This window comes from Hordeum vulgare, chromosome 7H, assembly GCF_904849725.1.
Source record: "Hordeum vulgare subsp. vulgare chromosome 7H, MorexV3_pseudomolecules_assembly, whole genome shotgun sequence".
NCBI classification, from domain to species: Eukaryota; Viridiplantae; Streptophyta; class Magnoliopsida; order Poales; family Poaceae; genus Hordeum; species Hordeum vulgare.
In genome coordinates, this window is record NC_058524.1 from 364585381 (window position 1) to 364605685 (window position 20305).

The following is a 20305-nucleotide window of genomic DNA, read 5'->3' on the forward strand; positions in this document are numbered from 1 at the left end:
TTATTGGATACTTTGGCCCCTTCCACTTTAACCCTTGAGCTCAAATTTCTACCACAACTTCATATAACTACATTTTACCTCCAGTAACATTTCCATGGACACTGGTCAATTATTGGAGAGAGGCTCCATGTAACTATTCCTCATTTTACCCTTGGAATCACCATCTTTACCTTCTTGCCTCACTTCTGGTTAAGCCAAAGCCCCCATCTCTTTCCAGAGGGTACCTAGCATCCCAAGGCATTGTTTCAAGCCAAGAGATGGCATGCTCATGTGGAGAAAATGAGCAACACATCCTCAAGTTGAATTATGGCTAAAACGTAGCTTTGTACATCAAGTGCTAGTTACACTTTTTTGCTGGAGCTGAAACTTTGAAGTAGTGTAATCCTTCCATACCTGATGCTCGAGGACATGGTTTCACCTCCCATCCCTTCGTATGAAAACCAGTTATGCCAGCCCCAAGTTTGCTGCTACAAACTTAACCAGAGTTCAAACCTATTCAAACCACCTCCACTAGCTACCAAACTCCAGAGTTACTCTCCTACATGTATGCCTTGCATGCTGGACATGTTTGACTGGTCATTGCAAGACTATGGGCACGAGTGGACATGGTGACCACGCTGGCAGCATGCAATGGTGGTGCTCTGCATCCTCTTCTATTTCTGCAGCTCGGGTCCTTCCATGGCAGCATGTCCTAGCGCGCTAGGACGCTCCCCTTGACCAGTCCAACCCATCCCCACGCCTAGAAGTGGCCAAATATCCCCTGGCACGCGTGCTCTCGCCGTGCACCAAAGCTCCAGGAGCTCCCGAGCTCCCTCTTTCTCTTCCCCTCTTACTCCCTCCTCCCCGAGCCCTCTCTGGATCTCCCCTGATCTTCCCCCTCCCTAGAAATCTCCCGGACCTCCCCAATCTCCCTCTAGAGCTCTCTTTCTCTCCAATGTCCGCAAGGTGCCGCCATGGTCTCTCTCTAAATTCGGCTCTCTCGAGCCCTCTCCTCCCCTTCTGAGCTTCCCCTAGTCCCTCTAATGCCTCCACCCATCTTCCTGGTGCTCCGGAGCTTGATCTCCGCTGCCGAATCAAGCTCCCCGGCTTGGGCCGTCACCGCCATCCTCCCTGGCAAGCTCTGGTAGCAGCCGGATCCCTCCCTGGGGTGCACATCGCACTCCTCCTCTCCAGGTCGTCGCCTTCCCAGGGCTCCAGGAGGCCAAGCCTCGCCGGACGAAGCACAGGTCGGGGCGAGCGGCGCCGGCGCCCTCTGCTCCCTTCGGTCGTCAGAGGCGGGAGGAAGGAGAAGCTCCTGCTAGCGGGCCTCATATCCTCCTTGGACCACCCGTCAGCCTAAGTCATAGCCACGCGACCCCACTGCCAGGTTAAGTGGAGACGAGATTTGGTGAAAAACCGTCTTCCCCAGCAGGAGGCGTATTCTTGTCGATGCGCTTCCACCGTGGCCCTTCGCTGGTGTGACTGTGCTGATGGGCCAGCCCATCTGTCTATTAGTCACCCTGAGCGTTTAATAGCATTCCTGGTAGACCTTCTCTCTGTTGATTTTCTTTTATCAGTAATTTTCAAAAATCAATAGCAAATTCATTTTAACTCCAATTTGCTTGATTCAAATTCCTGAGCTTCCTAAAATCTAGGGCTATCTCAATATGTGCTTTGCACATTTTCTTCCAAGCAACCTTTATGTGGTGTTTTAATTTAAATCCAAATATGGATATTCCAAGCACCACCTTTGTAAATTCTTATAGGTATCCAATCAACTCCAAATGGAGTGATTCCAAATTCCAGAGCCTTCTAAAATCATGCCCTATTTTTGAAGCCTTGGTCAACATTTTTATCAGGCTTTATTATGCTGTATTAAATAAATAGCTTCCTATTGCTATTTATTCCATATTAGAAAATTCCTAGAATAATTCATTTCAACTCCAAATCCAGTGAAACAACTTCCTAAATATTTCTAAAGTTGTTCTTTGTTAAATGAGTGCCTCCACTCATTTTTATCATACTATTTTTTGTGGGCTTCATAAAGAATCCCCTACTCCTCCTTTCCTCCATTCAGAAATCTTTGATGATCCAAACCTCTTATGGAAAGCTTCAGGTATTTTTCTTATGACTAGAGAGGGCCAAGAAAAATATAACTTCTATTTTTGTAGTACTTTTGTTTCTTCCTGTTGTGTGGCTTATCGTGGTTGTTTCCAACGATAGTTGACGGGTAGACGGAGTACTCAGAGTTGGAGCAGAATACCTTGAAGACCCCGAGGACACATGTGAGCAAAGGCAAGGAGCCCTTTGACCATGACTAACCATATGTTATATTGCATGTTAAGATAGCAAGTATTTCTGTTGCAAATGATCATAAGTGCCGGTACATCAATTGATATGATGTTACCGATGGCTCCTCCGGAGCAGATGCATTGAGCTAGATCCTACCTTTTGAGGACCAGGCTATTATCAAGTTGACAAGTAATGCGAGAGTAAATAGCATGAGCATGTTGTTGGTATAAATCCATGAGTTTGAAGAAAACCCCCATCGAGTGCCACAAATGCCCGAGGGTGATGATGAGTTAGGTGGCCACTTTTGGTGAAGTGGTGCACCGGGTATTTTGAGTGAGTATGGTTTCGGAAATAGGATTACATTTATGATGTGTCGACCGTCCCAACCTTACCAGTACGACCACGTTACCCCTTATGGGACGGGGCTATGTTGATTACTCTGGCCGGTGCTAGCAAAGAGCCATATTACTAGTGGCGGGAGTGATGTGTGGTCACTCTCGTGATGGGGTCGTGCCAGGTAGGATGACTATGCCATTTTTATGAGTTCGAGGCACACCGTTGGTCCCCACATGGTTGATACTGTCCGGAGTCGGTGCTCATAAGACGTCCAACATGTGGGCTGGGTACCAATCGAGTGGACCTCTTTGTCTAGTATCGTCAGGGGAAAGGCATTGATCGGGTACTTACCTGGGGTATGTTATATACTGCGAGTCGTGGATGGCACGGAAGTTTCCCGGATCTCATACTGAGCTGGAAAAATAGTGATGGTAATTTGCATGAGTCATAAGACTATATAAAAATAATAAGTATCCAATGAGATGAATTCCACAAAAGATGCATGTTATTGTTATCCTTTAGTTCCATTGTTCATATCATGGTCTATTTGCGAGTACAATCAAAAGTACTCATTGGCTTGCCACTGGTTATTTCATTGACTATGTATGGAAGAACAGGATATGGTGAAGAGTAACTCGGTGACGTTCTTGCGAGCTAGGACGCTTCCGAGTCAGAATGCCTGTAGGTTAAGGCTGATGGCATGGGTTCACGCTTTTCAACCAATAATTCCGCTATTGGTCGAGTTTGGTGTGCTGGCCTTCAAGGCCCTATATATGTAAGACTCGACCGCAATGGTAATTTACTGTAACAAACGGTATGTATGGATGTAAGACTCTTAATATTCAGTTTATGTGTGTTCGGTGAGCATTGATCTCTGGGATCACTCAGCACGATCATTCGGCGATCTCGACTCGTAAGTCGGGGTCCCCACAATAATTCTCCAACATATCTAGATATTTTTATTGTTCCATGCTGATATATTATCATTCTAGAAAAAAATTTGGGGTATTTATTTACCATTTTATATTATTTTGAAGCACTAACCTATTGACCAAGTGCCCGGTGCCAGTTGTTGTTTTCTGCGTGTTTTTCACTTTTTAGGTTTTCCATACAAAATGAAGTCCAATTGCCCTGAAACTTTTGGGTGTTTTTTCTGGACCAAAAGAAGAACAATGAGCACCGAAAGAAGGCTTGAGGCCTCATGAGGGGCCCACAAACCAATAGTGCGTGGCCTGGGGGCGCCCTGATATCTTGTGCCTCCCTCGTGGCCCTCTCGACTCTGTTCTTTCTCTTATAAATTCTTATCTACCCCAAAAACCAGAGGGAGTCCCGAAACACTTTTTACGCCACTCTAAGACTTTGTTCCGACGGGAGGCCATCTGGAGCTCCGTTTCGGCACCCTGCGAGAGGGGGATCGACTCCGGAGCGCTGCTCCTGCGACAACACACCTTCCCTGGCAACGGCGCGAGGAATCCTGCTGCTACGGCTATGCCTATAGGGACTTCCTTAGCAAATATGCAAAGGATTTCCCCGCGGCCTTGGAGCCTTGCGTTGGTGTTCCCTTGAAGAGGAAAGGGTGATGTAGCACAGCGGCGGTAAGTAATTCCCTTAGTTTGAGAACCAAGGTATCAATCCAGTAGGAGGAGAGTTCAAGTACCTGCACAAACACAAAGAGCTTGCACCCAACGCTATGAAGGGGTTGTAAACCCCTTATAGATTGTTTGCAAAGTGAGAACTGAAAGCAAAGATTAAACAAAGCAAAGTAAATATGAAAGTGGAAACGGTAGTTGTGGATAGACCTGGGGGCCGTAGTGTTCACTAGTGCCTTCTCTCATGAAAGCAAGTAGATGGTGGGTGAACGAATTACTATCGAGCAATTGAAAGAACCGCGCAAAGTCGTGACGTTATCTAAGGCAATGATTATATCTATAGGCATCACGTCCAAAACAAGCAGACCGATACTTTCTGCATCTACTAATATTACTCCACACGTCGACCGCTATCCAGCATGCATCTAGTGTATTAAGTTCATGAGAACAGAGTAACGCCTTAAGCAAGATGACATGATGTAGATGGACAATCTCATATCTACGATAAAAGCCCATATTGTTACCCTTGATGGCAACAACACGATGCGTGGCTTGCTGCCCCTTCTGTCACTAGGAAAGGTCACCACACGGTATGAACCCAAAACCAAACACTTCTCCCATTGCAAGAATCATAGATCTAGTTGGCCAAACAAAACCCAAAACTCAGAGAGACTTACAAGAATATCAAATCATGCATATAAGAAATCAGCAAAGACTCAAATATAATTCATAGATAATATGATCACAAATCCACAATTCATTGGATCTCGACAAACACACCGCCAAAGAGGATTACATCGGATAGATCTCCATGAAGATCATGGAGAACTTCGTATTGAAGATCCAAGAGAGAGAAGAAGCCATTTACCTACTAACTACAGACCCGTAGGTCTGAAGTAGACTACTCACGTGTCATTGGAGAGGTGATGATGTTGATGTAGAAGCACTCCAACTCCAAAGTCCCTTCCGGCAGGGCACCAGGAAGGGTCTCCAGATGAGATCTCGCGGAAACGGAAGCTCGCGGCGGCGGAAAAGTGTTTTTGTGGATGCCCTGATTTTTTCTGGATTTTTAGGGAATTTATAGGCCAAAGAGCTAGGGCAGGGGAGCGCCAGGGAGGCCACAAGCTTGGTTGTTGCTGCCCCCCTGGCCGTGGCAACACGGCTTGTGGGCTCCCTGTGGGCCCCCTGCATTGGCCCTCAAGTCTCCCGATCTTCTTCCGTTCTGGAAAAATTTATTTCAGGATTTTATTCCGTTTGTACTCCGTTCCAAAATCAGATCTGAAAAGAGTCAAAAACACAGAAAAAACAGGAACTCACACTTGGCACTGGATTAATAAGTTAGTCCTAAAAAAGATATAAAAGGTAAACAAAACATCCAAAGTTGACAAGATAATAGCGTGAAACCATAAAAAATTATAGATGCGTTTGAGACGTATCAAGCATCCCCAAGCTTAACTCCTGCTCGTCCTCGAGTAGGGAAGTGATAAAGAATGAATTTTTGATGCTTTCATGCTACCTAGTATAGATGTCCTTTGTAACTCCTCTTATGTGACGTGAATGTTCAGATCCATTAGATTCAAAACAATAGTTTGCTATTGACGTGGAGACAATAATAATTCAAGCAAACTAGCAAGGTAATCATGAACTTTCAAAATAACAAGGGAAAAAGAAAGTTATCCCTACAAAATCATATAGTCTAGCTATGCTCTATCATCCTTGCACAACAAATTTAAATCATGCACAACCCCGGTATTGGCCAAGTAATTGTTTTCACACCTTTACTTTCTCAAAGTTTTTCAAGTCTCACGCAATAGATGAGCATGAGCCATGGTTTTAGCACTATAAGTGGTGTGGAGTGTGGTGGAGGTTGCAAGGTAAACAAGGAGAAGATGGTCCCATTGACTAGGCATATCAATGAGCTATGGAGATGCTCATCAATAGATATCAACGTGAATGAGTAGGGATTGCCATACAAATGATGCACTAGAGCTAAGAGTATGTGAAAGCTCTTAAATAAAACTAGTGGGTGTGCATCCAACTTGCTTGCTCACGAAGACCTAAGGCAATTTTGAGGAAGCCTACCATTGGAATATACAAGCCAAGTTATATAATGAAAATTTCCCACTAGCTATATGGTGGTGGCAAAACGAGAGGCTCTCAATCATGAAGATCATGGTGTTTAATATGCACAAGTGTGGAAAGATAGTTGCATTGTCCCTTCTCTCTTTTTCTCTCATCATTTTTTTTGGGTGGGCTCTTTGGCCTTTTTTTGGTGGGCATATTTGGCCTCTTTTATTTCCTCACATGGGACAATGCTCCATCAATGATGATCATCACACTTAAAACTCAAAACTTAGAGCAATGATGCTCTATATGGAATGCCTTCGGTAGGGTACCATGATAATGATGTAGCATGGCATAAACATCAATGGAAACATCATGCTAGCTATCTTATGACCATGCAATGGCAATGTAGAAGTGGTGGCACATGTCATGGTGGTAGTTGCATGGCAATATATCTCGGAATAGCTTTGAAATAGCCATAGTAGGTAGGTATGGTGGCTGTTTTGAGGGATGCTAAATGGGTGGTTTTGTGCACGGCGAAAGTTGCACGACACTAAAGAAGATAGTGATGGTGGAAGGTGAAAGTACATCTAAAGCATGGACTCAACATTAGTCATGAATAACTCATATACTTGTTGCAAAAGTTTTAGTAGTAATTGAAACAAAGCATTCAACGCATACTCCTAGGGGAAGGGTTGGTAGGTATAAACCATCGCACGATCCCGACCGCCACACAAAGGATGACAATCAATAGACTAATCATGCTCAGACTTCATCACATAGAGGTTCACCATACGTGCATGCTATGGGAATCACTAACTTCAACACAAGTATTTCTAGATCCACAACACCTTACTAATATAACTTCAATATTACCACAACCACAACTCAAAACTAATTGAGATGAATCAAACTTCTCTAACTATTCAATGCACATGAAGGTGGAAGTTTTCATATCCCTTTGGATAACTACCACTTTTGAGACTACTTTCATAGCATAGATCAACTACCAAGCCACACACCGCCGTGCTCTAAAAGATATAAGTGAAGCACACAGAGCAAAAGCAACTAGCTCAAAAGATATAAGTGAAGCACATGTGAGCTGAATTGTCTAACCAAAGGATATAAGTGAAGCTCGACAAAATCAAGGTGAGTGCATGTCCCTCTCTCTAGGTGTGCAGCAAGGAAGATTGTGACACAACAAAAATAAAAGACTCCTACGATACAAGACGCTCAAAGCAAAACACATAACATGTGGTGAATAAAAATATAGCCCCAAGTAACGTTACCGATGGATTGAAGACGAAAGAGGGGATGCCTTCCCAGGGCATCCCCAAGCTTAGGCTTTTACGGCATCCTTGAATTAACTTGGGGTGCCTTGGGCATCCCCAAGATTGAGCTCTTGCCACTCTTTATCTTCTTGTCCATAAGAACTTCACCCAAAACTTGAAAACTTCACAACGCGAAACTTAAACAGAAACTCGTGATAACATTAGTATAAGAAAGCAAACCACCACTTCCTTAGGTACTGTAGCAAACTTAAATTATACTTATGTTGATGTTGGATTACTGTATTTTCAATCTTCCATGGCTAATACCCCACGATACTATCCATAGTTTCATCAAAATAAGCAACCAACTCAACAAAAACAAAATTTATTAACAGCAGACCAGTCTGTAGCAATCTGTATACTTCGTATATTTCTCGTACTCCAAAAATTCTGAACAATTACGACAATCTGAAGAATTTGCATAGCAATCAGCAGCAAAAAGAATCAACTCAAAAGCTCCTACAGAAAAAAAATGAAAATTATTTTCGTGATCAGAAAGTTTCTGTCCGTTCCATCATGACCAAACGATCATCCCCAAGACTAATTATAACGGTTTTGCTTGGCACAAACACAAAAAGAAACACAAAAAACACAATCATAACAGAATTATGAAAGTGTGGAAAACACAAAACAGAAAGAAAAAGGATAGATTCATTGGGTTTCCTCCCAACAAGCGCTATTGTTTAACGCCCTTAGCTAGGCATAAGGTGATGGAATCACGTATAGTCATCCTTGGTGGTCAAACCATAAGTAGCCCTTATTATAGATTCATAAGGCAATCTTATTTTCTTTCTAGGAAAATGCTCCATGCCCTTCTTTAGGGGAAATTGAAATCTAATGTTCCCTTCCTTCATATCGATGATAGCACCAATAGTCCTTAGGAAAGGTCTACCAAGAATAATGGGACATGAAGGATTGCAATCTATGTCAAGTACAATGAAATCCACGGGTACATAGATCTTATTTGCAACAATAAGAACATCATCGATCCTTCCCATGGGTTTCTTGACAGTAGAATCCGCAAGATGCAAATTAAGAGAACACTCTTCAATCTCATGAAAACCAAGAATATCACATAAAGACTTTGGAATCGCGGAAACAATAGCACCCAAATCACACAAAGCATTGCATTCATAGGTTTTGATCTTGATTTTGATAGTAGGTTCACACTCATCATGAAGTTTTCTAGGTATATATACTTCTAATTCGAGTTTCTCTTCAAGATATTTCATCATAGCATCTACGATATGTGCGGTAAAGGCTTTGCTTTGGCTATAAGCATGTGGAGAGTTTGCAATGGATTGCATCAAGGAAATGCATTCAAACTAGGAGCAACTATCATAATTGAATTCCTTGAAATCCAAAGTGGGAGTTTCATTAGTACCCAAATTTTTTATTTCTTCTACTCCACTCTCCACACATTTATCATCAAGATAGGTCGACTCCGAATCATTGAGGCATTTTTCAACCAAAGTGGATTCATATCCAGCCCCTTCATCAATAGGTTTGACACGCGAAAACAAAGATTCAAGAGGAGTCACACCAATCACTTTAAGATCTTCGTGATTTGCATCACTAGAACGCACCCTTTTAAACCATTCATGCCTAGCGCGAATTTGGGCAGTTCTTTCTTTGCTCTCATTCATGGAGACACGCATAGCTTTTAAAGTTTCATCCAAGTTGACCTTGGGAGGAGAAGATCTTACTTTCAAAGCATGAATATCACAAGACATCCTATCAACGCTCTTAGCCAAATCGTCTATTTTGAGTAGTTTTTCCTCTATGGACGCATTGAAAATCTTTTGAGAGTTGATGAACTCTTTGATATTACTCTCTAAATCAAAGGGTAATTTGTTGTGATTTCCATAAGTGTTGTTGTAGGAATTGCCATAATTGTTAGAGGAGTTACTAGGAAAAGGCCTAGGAACATAGTTTCCTCTAAAAGCATTGTTGTTGCCAAAATTATTCCTACCAACAAAATTAACGTCCAAACTAGCGTTGCTACTCTCGATCAAGGAAGATAGTGGCATGCCATTAATCTAAAGGAGCATTTCTACTAGCAACCAAATTCATCAACTCGTCCATCTTAGCACTAAGCGAGTTAATTTCTTCTATAGTGTGTACCTTTTTGCTAGCAGGTGACCTTTCAGTGTGCCACTGAGAGTAGTTGGTCATGATATTGTCTAGGAGTTTTGTAGCATCTCCTAACGTGATTTCCATGAACATTCCACCTAAGGCGGAGTCCAAGATATTGCGAGAAGCAAAATTCAAGCCAGCGCAAAAGATTTGTATAATCATCCACAAACTCAAGACATGAGCGGGACAATTTCTAATCATTAACTTCATCCTCTCCCAAGATTGTGCAACGTGTTCATGATCAAGTTGCTTGAAATTCATGATATCGTTATGTAGGGAGTTAATCTTAGCCGGCGGAAAATACTTGGATATGTAAGCATCTTTGCTCTTATCCCAAGAATCGATACTATTTTTAGGCAAAGAAGAAAACCAAGTTTTTGCGCGATCCCGCAACGAGAAAGGAAAAAGCTTCAACTTAATCACGTCATTATCCACATCTCTTTTCTTTTGCATATCGCAAAGCTCAATGAAGGTATTGAGATGGGATGCGACATCTTCACTAGGAAGGCGAGAGAATTGCTCTTTCGTAACAAGATTCAGCAAAGCTGCGTTGATTTCATACGATTCCTCACTAGTGGCGGGAGCAATCGGAGTACTAATAAAATCATTATTATTGGTACTCGAGAAGTCGCAAAGTTTGGTGTTTTCAGCCATGATGACTTCAACAAACCAACAAGAACACAAGCAAGCAAGAAAACTGGCAAAGGGAAACGACAAAGGGCAAAGGAAAACGACAAAGGAAAATGGCAAAAAGGCAAAAGGAAACGGCAAAGGAGAAAGGCAAATGAAAACGACAAATGTGAAGTGGGGGAGAGGAAAATGAGAGGCAACTGGCAAAAAAGGTAAATGCAAGAGATGAGTTTTTGACACCTACTTGGATAGATCTCCTCCCCGGCAACGGCGCCACAAATCCTTTTGCTACTGCGACAACAAACCTTCCCTGGCAAAGGCGCCAGGAATCCTGCTGCTACGCCTATAGGGACATCCTTAGCAAATATGCAAAGGATTTCCCCACGGCCTTGGAGCCTTGCGTTGGTGTTCCCTTGAAGAGGAAAGGGTGATGTAGCACAGCGGCAGTAAGTATTTCCCTCAGTTTGAGAACCAAGGTACCAATCCAGTAGGAGGAGAGTTCAAGTACCCGCACAAACACAAAGATCTTGCACCCAATGCTATGAAGGGGTTGTCAATCCCTTATAGATTGTTTGGAGAGTGAGAACTGAAAGCAAAGAGTAAACAAAGCAAATTAAACTTAAAAATGGAAACGATAGTTGTGAATAGACCCGGGGGCTGTAGTGTTCACTAGTGGCTTCTCTCATGAAAGCAAGTAGACGGTGGGTGAACGAATTACTCTCGAGCAATTGATAGAACCACACAAAGTCGTGACGTTATCTAAGGCAATGATTATATCTATAGGCATCACATCCAAAACAAGTAGACCGGTACTTTCTGCATCTACTACTATTACTCCACACGTCGACCGCTATCCAGCATGCGTCTAGTGTATTAAGTTCATGAGAAACGAGTAACGCCTTAAGCAAGATGACATGATGTAGATGGACAATCTCATATCTACGATAAAAGCCCATCTTGTTACCCTTGATGGCTACAACACGATGCGTGCCTTGCTGCCCCTTCTGTCACTGGGAAAGGTCACCACACGGTATGAACCCAAAACCAAGCACTTCTTCCATTGCAAGAATCATAGATCTAGTTGTCCAAACAAAACCCAAGACTCGGAGAGACTTACAAGGATATCAAATCATGCATATAAGAAATCAGCAAAGACTCAAATATAATTCATAGATAATCTGATCACAAATCCACAATTCATCGGATCTCGACAAACACACCGCCAAAGAGTATTACATCGGATAGATCTCCATGAAGATCATGGAGAATTTTGTATTGAAGATCCAAGAGAGAGAAGAAGCCATCTAGCTACTAACTACGGACTCGTAGGTCTGAAGTAGACTACTCACGAGTCATTGGGGAGGTGATGATGTTGATGTAGAAGCCCTCCAACTCCAAAGTCCCCTCCGACAGGGCACCGGGAAGGGTCTCCAGATGAGATCTCGCGGAAACGGAAGCTTGTGGCGGTGGAAAAGTGTTTTCGTGGATGCTCTGACTTTTTCTGGATTTTAAGGAATTTATAGGCCAAAGAGCTAGGGCAGGGGAGCGCCAGGGAGGCCACAAGCTTGGTTGCCGTGGGCCCCATGGCCGCGACAACAGGGCTTGTGGGCTCCCTGTGGGCCCCATGCCTTGGCCCTCAAGTCTCCCGATCTTCTTCCGTTCTGGAAAAAATTATTTCGGGGATTTTATTCCGTTTGGACTCTGTTCCAAAATCAGACCTGAAAAGAGTCAAAAACACACAAAAAACAAGAATTGGCACTTGGCACTGGATTAATAAGTTAGTCCCAAAAAAGATACAAAAGGTAAACAAAACATCCAAAGTTGACAAGATAACAACGTGAAACCATCAAAAATTATATATACGTTTGAGACGTATCAAGCGCCCCTTCATCAACATTGTTGCCCTCACAATGATGTTTCAGTAGTTCACCACAGACTTACGGGTGTATGGTCAGTACCTAGATGGCAATTTGTTTATTTGATCTTCAATACAATGATCATCACATCTTCGCTTTGATCCATATGATGTAATTCCTGTTGTGTGTTGCGTTTGTTGGGATCCGATGAATTGCGGGTTTACGTTCAGATTATTCATGATAAATATTTGAGTCTCCTATGAATACTTATATGATTCTTATGTGCATGATTATGATAGATTCATAATTCTCTCCGATCTAGTGAAATAGTTTAGCCAACTTGATCAATATTTCTTCGGTGAGAGAGGTGCATTGTGGTAGGTTCAACCTAGTGAATTTCTATATCCCAGTGATAGAAGGGGACAAGATGCATATTTGTGTTGCTCCTACTAAGGATAAAAGATGGGGTTTATTCATCTTGCTTGAGTTTACTTTGTCTACATCATGTCATTGTTCTCCATGCATTACCCTGTTTTACTTAATACTCTAGATGCATGCTTGATAGCGATCGATGAGTAGAGTAATAGTAACTGGTGTAGGCAGGAGTCGTCGTATGTGTTTACGGATGTGATGCCTATATACACATGATCATTGCCGTGAATATCACATAACTGTCTGATTTTTTCTCAATTGCCCGAAAGTAATTTGTTTACCCACAGTATGTTATTTTTCATGAGAGATGCCATTAGGGAAAGCTATGGACCCCGGGTCTATTCACAACATATTGATAAAACCTTCTTTACCTTCCTGCCATTTACTTGTTTTTATTTTATCTTAATACCTACAATTATCTAAGCACCCACTTGCTTGCAAATAACAAGACAAGAGGATTGATAACCCTTTTTCCAGCGTTGGGTGCAAGTTGTTTGTTCTTTTGTGTGCAGTCGGCGAAGACGGTTGTCATTGATATTCCTATTTGTTCGACAAACCTTGGTTTCATAACTGATGGAAATACTTACCCACATTGTGCTTCGATAATCCGTTCCTCTTCACGGAAAACCCAACGCTGATCACAAGTATGAGGAATGATTTCTGGCGTCATTTGTCGGGGAATATGATCATCAACTACCAAGTAACTCCGCACAAAATTTAATTCACTTGTTCCTCTTTTTGTTTGCTGGTATATTTAGTTTATCTCATAAAAAATAAAAAAATAAACATATTTCCCTTTTCTTGTCTTGCTTGCCACTAGTTTGCGTCTTTGCTCTCTAGTTTACTTACCTAGCTATGGATCCTCATCCACTAGCTAATCTTTTAAAAGAGCCATTTATGTAGAAACATTTGCTAGTGAGAGTGCACTATATTATCTTTATGAGGTCTTTCTTGAAAATCATGAATCTAAAAATTGTGAAATTTATGAAGTGATTCATGATAGTTCCTTGAATGAAAAGCATGATTGCTATATTGTTGAATTTGAATAGAAACCTACATGTAATCATTATGAGAGAGCAAAATATAGTTATAAAAAATTTCATGTTACTCACCTACCTCTCTTGATATTCATTCTTCATTCTTCCTACTTACTTATGCTAGACACATATTCTCTTCAAAATTTGTTTGATTATAAAATGCCTACGCATAGGAAGCATGTTAAACTTAAATTAGTTTTTCACTTGATTTATGATGCTCTCTTTGTGCTTTTACGTGAGTATCATTATTATCTCAAGCCTATCTTAATGGCTATTAAAAAAGAGCTTCTTGGAATCAACCCAATAGTTATCGTTATTATTTTTGCTATCTACTTTCTATTAGTTTGTGATAACATGATTATTTCCTCTGTAATTATTGTGTTTTTATGTTTTAATTAGTGTTCATGCCAAGTACAACCTTTGGGATGATTTGCACGATGAGTAGAATTGATTTGGTGCAAAAACAGAAACTTTGGCGTCCAGTTCAGAATTTCTCTAATTTTACTGGAATGACTTCGAAGGTGAATTTTTTACATAGTATTTCTATAAAAGTTCCTTAGGTCATAGTAATTTTTCATAGGTTTTGGAGTTATACAAGTATAGGTTCATTACACATTACTACAGACTGTTCTGTTTCAGTCAGATTCTGTTTTTGCATGTGTAGTTTGCTTGTTTTGATGATGCTATGGATTGTTTCGTGGGGTATAAGCCATGGAGGAGTTAAGATACAATACCCTATGCCAAAATAAAATAAGAATTAATTTGTAAGATCACCTGAAAGCTTTTGATATGTTGCTTATACTAACAGATCTCACGAAGTCTTATTGAGTTTTATGTGGCTGAAGTTTTCATGTTTTTGGTATTGCCCTGATGGACAAAGGATTGGGGTGAAGCAAAATCCTGAGCTTGGGGATGCTCGAGGCACCCCCAAGGTAATATTCTTGGTTGACTCAAGCGTCTAAGCTTGGGGATTCCCCGGAAGGCATTCTCTTTTTTGGTCTTAATCCATCAGTATGTTACTTGGAGCTATATTTTTATTCATCACCATTTATGTGTTTTGCTTGGAGCGTTGTTTGCTTTTACTTTCAGTTTACCACAAGCATTGTTTATTGAACACACCTATTTGAGAGAGATATCACATCATCACAATTTGATAGAATACTATATGTGCTTCACTTATATCTTTTGAGCTTAACAGTTGCTCTAGTACTTCACTTATATCTTTTTGAGCATGGTGGTTTGTTGATTTTATAGAAATATTATGCTCTAGTTCTTCACTTATATTTGTTTGCGAGCTGGACAAATAGTGACGGTAATTTGCATGAGTCATAAAACCATCATGTAGAACATACAAAGAAACTGTGGGTTAATGATATTGATGTGGTGATATGAAAAATGTGTGAGTGCACTATTATTAATCCGTTAGGTGTCGATATTAAGAGATGTTAATCTTCTTGTTCATCTAAAAAATTAAAAGGGCATGGTCATGATGTGTGAGAATTTCTATTCCTCGTTGAAATGTAACACCCTATGTTTAGCTTTCCTGACTAATTAACTTATTTCAAAAATTAGGACCAATTAAATTTTTTGTGCATGCTTGTAATGCTAGAAGTGGCTGTTGTTTGCTTGCTTGGTGGTATGCTTGTGTTTGATTCTCAATATTTCTTATTACTCTCCAGACTCACTTCCTTAACTCAAAACTCCTTCCTAATGACCATGCCATGTGTTTAGGACCAGAAATTATTTTTAGCAAATATTATTTTCACCAAAAAAGCACTTCTTTGAATTAATCTTTCAAAACCTCTAAGATGGGATTTGTACTACAAGTCCTCAAATTTGGGAATTTATTTTGCACCAACTATTTTATTTAAAATACATTATCAAAATGGCTTCCCAAAACAATAATATTATTATTTTAAAAGTTATTTTACTATTTTATATAAATATCTTCCAGTGAGGCCAGAAATGGTCTCTTATGAAGGAACTCTATTTTTATTGCTTTTAAAATATTTGAGAAAATTTAGGGAAACTCAGTGGACATATATATTCCATATATATGAATTTCAACACATGGCCATGTTCAAAATATTGGGCAAACCCCTTCAAAACCCTTCCTGCCTATTTCAAGCTGTTGGAATATTTCTACAAGAAATATTCTCAATAAATTCGAGTAAAATTCCAGCATGTCACCTATGATATGTTTGATGATCTTGCGAGGTTTCATCTCTATCCAAGTTGGTTTGACTCCCCTAATTATTCTAAAACCCTATCTGTCCAGATCCAAATTTGAGCAACTCTACATTGTGAGGTGGTAGACATGTTCTGTTACTCCAATAATGCATCCACACCAAGTGATGCATCATTGCGTCTCTCAGCGCAGTTCCTCATTGTATGATACCTTACATGGCTTATCTCGCTCGAGGCGAGTTGTCGTCTGATAAAGTTTTTGCTAGGAATTTTTTAGCGTTGTGTCTCGCCAGAAGAGGGGAGAGAAATTACCAATGATATACATGCGGTCGATTGTGGACATCACGCTGGGTCTCGATCTTTGGTGTCAAAAGCTTTTCGTCATGGTTTTTACTGGTTGACGGCTCATGCTGATGCTGATGACATAATACGTCGATGTGATGGGTGTCAGAAGTTCGGACATCACGCGCACGTACCGACTCAGGAATTGCACGTGATCCCCATTACATGGCCTTTTGCGATTTGGGGGCTTGACATGGTTGGTCCCTTTAAAAAGTCTCCTGACAAAAAGACACATCTGCTGGTTGCAGTTGACAAATTTACCAAGTCGGTTGAGGCGGAGCGGGTCAGTAATTGCAAAGTAGAAATGGCGGTTAAGTTCCTCAGGAAGCTGATTTTCCGTTTTGGTTACCCCCCATAGCATCATCACCGATAATGGTACTAATTTGTCTTAAGGGGCAATGAAGGATTTTTGTCAGCCAGAGCACATCCGGCTTGATTTATAGCCAGTAGCTCATCCACAATCTAATGGTCAAGCTGAGGTGGCTAACCAGGAGATCTTACGTGGAATCAAGCCCCCGCTCATGATCCCTCTGCAGCGCACTCCGGGTTGTTGGGTTGAAGAAGTCCCCTCTCTACTTTGGAGTATCAGAACAAGACCTAACAGGTCTACTGGTTATACTCCTTTCTTTCTTGTCTACGGGGCCGAGGTGGTTCTCCAAAGCGATATGAAGCACGATTCCCCAGAGTCGCCGCATACATTGGAGCTGATAATGAGCGGACACGTCAGGATTCTTTGGATGCTCTCGAGGAGAAGCGTGATCTGGCCGCAGAACGGTCGGTGATTTATCCACAATACCTACGTCGTTATCACAGTCAACGTGTCAAAAGCCGGGTCTTCTAGGAGGGTGATTTGGTGCTTCAGTTGATTCAAGATCGTACAATTATGCACAAGCTTTCACCCCCTTGGGAAGGGCCTTCCGTCGTCAGCAGGAACCTCCACAATGGCTCGTACTACGTGATTGACTTACGCCCAGACAAGCCAACCACGGAGGAGGGAACAAACCGCCCCAGGAATATTGCTCACTTGGGGCCCTATACTTAGAGCCATTGGCTCCTTATCTATGTACATACTTAGATCATTGCGTACTTTCTACATTACATCAATAAAGCCGGCGCCCATGAAATTCGGGGTCTCTGTCGTTTTCAGCCCATATCTGAGCATTATTCTTTATTTATTAAATTAAGTCGCCCAATAGGATGAGTCGCCATCGGGAAGGCCATTCAAACATGGACGCTACTAGTATCAAAGAGAGTAAGTCGCCTTGATGTGACCACTCAAACATAGGTACCAGTAAAGCCAAAGAGGATCAAGTGCCATGATGCACGTTTCAAACATAGGCGCCTATGTATGATCATGAACGATAAAAAACGGCTTTCTTGGGGGCTACTAGTTCCCAAGTCGTTTAGCTATAATAGCATTGTCTTCTGCTATCCTGTGCCTGTTTTTCCTTGATCATAGGTCATTTGGGGGCTTCTGACTCATTGAGTCCCGCCTTAATACGCTCTTGGCTAGCGAAAAGTTAACGCATTACTAAATGGTTATACTGGACTGTGTGTTTTGCGACTCGCCCATAAGGCCCGTGAACTCTTGGTGAGTCAATCCAAATATTGGACCCTGAACTCCCAAGGTTAAAACATTGAGGTACTTGCGAGATCCAGCATATGGAAAATAGACAAACCATGGGTTCATTGAACCTGCTTCACTGAAGCTTGACTTGAGCCTGATCAGCTAGTCTAAATACTTATAGGTTTTTGCAAAAACCTCTTCGAGTATGATTATAGCCTTGCAAGCCCATCAACCCGCCGTGACTCACAGAGATGGCTTATTTTCCACCTTATATGGTGATTATGTTTTCAAGCCCACATTCAACAACCACGATTAATTAAGATGAGTGGTGGTCAAGGAAGAAGTACAATACTTCTTCAAATCGCCAATAGCCAAATCAAGGCGAGTTATATTGAAAGGTAATGCCAGGAAGATTTGACATCAAAAGGTGCAAATATAAAAGCAATTCTCAACATATTCCAAAGCAAGATTACATGGCTCATCAAGGCCAAAAAATTTCTATGCTAACACGGCAGTAAGATGTCTTTGGGTTCAATCTCCTCTGCGGGATGAAACTTAAAAGGTCCGCTACGCCTAATCCGCCTCCGGCTCACCCTATGCTGAGGTTTCGGGGTCTTGGATCTGGATGTTGTCCACATCCTAGGTGCAATTGATTAAGGCATGAAATTTGGCTTCTTCTGTCAAGATGGTTGACGTGTCAGTGTTAGAGGAAAAAAGAGGCTTACGACGTTGAGGCGTTAAGTCCAAAGATGCAAAACTGGGAATCGCTAGACGCTTCCCCTCGTCATCATAAGCCGCCTGGTACTTCGGCAGATCAAGGTTTTCAACAAGGCGACTCGCCGCAGGGCGCACGTCCTTTACGCATTGCGTGTAGTCTTCCTGCGTGAATTCTGAGCCATCATCCTTGTATTCAGGGAAGTCGCCGGCTATTTCATCCAGCTTATGTTCAGGAGCATAAGCTATTGCCCGGCTCATGGCTGCCATCACGCCCTTTCGCACGGATGATTTCCTTATTTCGGCTATGTGTTGAGGAATGGTTGAGAGCCGCCGCAACATATCCTTGATGTACTTCACCGGGTCTTTGTTTCCCCAGACGGCCTTCACGGTCAGCAAGCCAAAAGCATAAAGTTGCTCCATCAGAGTGTATACGGCCTTTAGCTTCAGAACTGGATCATCTTGAAGATTGACAAATCGAGGGCCTGTCAAGAAACATGTGAAGCATAAGTCTCTGAGCACCTTGTGTCCTTTGCAAGAAGTGATAATAGATTGTATGAAGGACTTACCAAAGATAGTGTTGGTCATTTGGGAGATATGTCGACGCAGACCAGACAATTCTGATGTGGCTTCTGCGATTTGTCCCTCAGGTTTCTCTGCTCATTTTACAAGGGTGGCTTGTTCCGCTGCGGTTGACTCCTTATATCTAAGATATTCAGCCCTGACATGTCCAAGTTCTGTCGTCATAGCTCAGAGCTTTTCCTCTACTACAGCCCTGGCATCTTGCTGGCATCCGAGGCTTTTTCTCATCTCGCTTAGGGATATGTCAGCTTGACTGATAGTCTCCTACAAAATCAAGCAGGAAGGATCAGTGAACTTAATATTATTTGGTTGCGTTGAAAGGCAGACAATCAAGTCTCAAGCATATTGCAAGCAATACACTTGACACTTGGGGGCTAATGTATTTGCTTTTCTAAAGGAAAGGTAAGTTTCAGTTTATTAAGCAAGACTCGACTCATCTTCAAAAGATGACCCGGCCCTTGGGGGCTAGAGGTTGAAGCTTTTCAGTTTATTAAGCAAGACCCGGCTCATCTTCAAAAGATGACCCAGACCTTGGGGGCTACAGGTTGAAGCTTTTTCAGTTTATTAAGCAAGACCCGGCTCATCTTCAAAAGATGACCCAACCCTTGGGGGCTACAGGTTGAAGCTTTTCAGTTTATTAAGTAAGACCCGGCTCATCTTCACGAAGATGACCCGACCCTTGGGGGCTACAGGTTGAAGTTTTTTAGTTTATTACACAAGACCCGGCTCATCTTCAAGAAGATGACCCGGCCCTTGGGGGCTACAGGTTGAAGCTGTTCAAGGACTATTACACAAGACCCGGCTCATCTTCAAGAAGATGACCCGGCCCTTGTAGCTACAAGAGGATATATAAGGCAGTTTGTTCAGTAAATACGTCGTATCTTTTATTCATCGTATTCACTAAGCCGACTTCAAAATCCCGGCTCACAGCAAGGCGGTTCAAATATCCTGCATGAAGTTCTTCAAAGTTTAACTTCTCGATATTTGGGAACTCAAGTCCAGATTTTCCTTTCGTCATCTTGGTGCAGACGTCCCCGACAGTATTCTTTGCCAACACATTGCGGACACGGGTCGTGTGACCTGTCTCAATAATAACGAAAGCATCATCTTCGGGCGAGGTGCCTTTGGATGACTTCACGGGAGTTGGCGGGTTGAGTTTCTCTTTGTGACTCGGCTCTACAGACATATCATCATTTCTTCGCGTGATGACTTGGGCATTAGTGGCGCCTTC